Genomic DNA, 2,130 nt, shown 5'->3' with positions numbered 1-2,130 from the left:
ATTGAAGATTTAAGGCTTACCATGAGAATAACTCCAGCAAACCACAGTGCATTCCTTACCCATTCACCTTCATGGAGATCACAACCATCAATTTTATTGGGACTCATATTGAATACATGTGTGGTCTGCAACTAAAGACATCGTGAAATTGATCTGCTGGAGCATTGATCTCAACATCTGCCTCCAATTTGCCCAATAGAGAGTTTTTGGTAATGCTTATGCTGCTTTGGCATTGCTTTCCTTATATAGAAGTTGCATAAGCTTAGTTGCCATATATAAATATATATATATATATATATATATATATATATATATATATATATATATATATATATATATATGTTTAGAGATCTTTCCTACTCAATTATGAAGCATTGACTATTGTGAGTGATTTCAATTAGGGTTTGTGTTATGGGATGGAAAATGTTACAATGCCTTATATAAATAATTATATATCTCATTCTAATAAAAATAAATTTATATTTTCTTCTTTTATTTTAAACAAATATATATATATATATATATATATATATATATATATATACTGTGCGATTGCTGCATATTTTTATTTTTTTATATTAATATAAATAATAAATAAAAATTTTCTTAAAAATTATTTTTATTCTTAGAAAATATTTTTCATAATAAATATTTTTTAAAATTTTATTCTTTATAAATAAACAAAGGCTACATCCTCTAAATTATGATATATATCAGTGTGCCTTCATAAGATCATAGTCTTCTAATTTTACATATCATACTTAATTATTTTTCAATACATCTTGATAAACTTAAAATTGATTGAAAATTCTAGGAAAATTAGATATGATGCTACTAATCATTGTTTGAAACAGAGAAAACAGCCGGTGAAGAGATTTCTGGATATGAATATCATAATTTATGTCGATAAGTTTTCATGAGTATTTTTCATTCTATGTTAAATTTTAAGTTGTTAGAGTTCGCTTTGAATTTTTAATTTTTTATAATAAAAAATTAAAAAATAGATTTAAATCAAGACGAATCAACATCAATTGGACATTAAAAATTTAGATAGACATTAATAAAGGAAGTGTAATCATTAAAAAAACACAAACATAGTTTTAAGATGTAATACATTGTAGATATAAGTTCATACACAAATATGTTTGTCATTGATGCTTCATTATAGAGCACTTATTTAATTATTATGCAAATCACATATTAAAGCATAACATGTTCATGATCATTTCTTCGGATATTTCACGAGATGAGCAGAAACATCCTTACTAAATTGTACAATAAACTCTAGCAAGGAGTAAGGATCTCGTATATTCTCATGGATCTTCTCATATTCTAAGGTCCAACGCACCACACTGCCCTCTCCTTTAGGCGTAGCTTGAACGGTCAACTTAAAACTCTTATATTCCTTCGACACATCTCCTTCGATCACTTTGAAGACGGTTAACAAATTCACATTTTATATGGTTTCAATTACTTCTTTAGCCACTAGAACAGACCCATCTGTTTTTCATTTTTATACTTGATTAATAATTTTTTTTTTTTTAAAAAAATTACAATTGAAAAAGATTAAACGCTTACCATAGAAATATTTCCAGCAGATAATAGTGCCTTCCTTACCCCATTCACCTTCAAGAAGATCAACACCAAGAATTTTGTGAGGGGACATATTGGGTATAAGGTATGGTTGGGAACTGAAGACATCATGAAACTGATCTGCAGGAGCATCGATCCAAAAATGTATCTCTAATTTGCCCCATAATGTCATTTTTAGTTTTTGAAAAAAGAAAGATACAGAGTGAGTTTCTGGTGATGCTTATGATCACTGATGAATCTAATGATGCATGAAGTCCTTTGGCATTGCTTTCTATATATAGAAGTGGCATGAGCCTAATTGTCATTTTGAGTGATTTCAATTAGAATGTGTATTATGGGATGAAAAATATTGCAAATGCCTTAAATAATTTACTTTCATTAAAATTATTATTATTATTATTAAGTGAATGTATAGTAAAATATTGGTTAAGGAAAAGGAAAAGGCAAGAAGATAGAGGAAAAATAAGATGTAATATAATTGACATTTCATTAAATAATAAATTAAATTTCATTTGCAATGAAAAATTAATTTTAAAA

The 2,130-nt window shown here is 26.9% G+C and overlaps 1 pseudogene; it reads right to left on the bottom strand.

Annotated features, from left to right (window-relative positions):
- Positions 1–1,067: 1,067 nt before the first annotated feature.
- LOC110604740 lies at positions 1,068–1,819 on the bottom strand (annotated as a pseudogene).
- Positions 1,820–2,130: the final 311 nt, after the last annotated feature.

Source organism: Manihot esculenta, chromosome 17, assembly GCF_001659605.2.
Source record: "Manihot esculenta cultivar AM560-2 chromosome 17, M.esculenta_v8, whole genome shotgun sequence".
In the NCBI taxonomy this organism is placed as follows: Eukaryota; Viridiplantae; Streptophyta; class Magnoliopsida; order Malpighiales; family Euphorbiaceae; genus Manihot; species Manihot esculenta.
The sequence above is the reverse complement of the archived record's forward strand: the minus strand, read 5'-3'. Positions and strand labels throughout refer to the sequence as shown.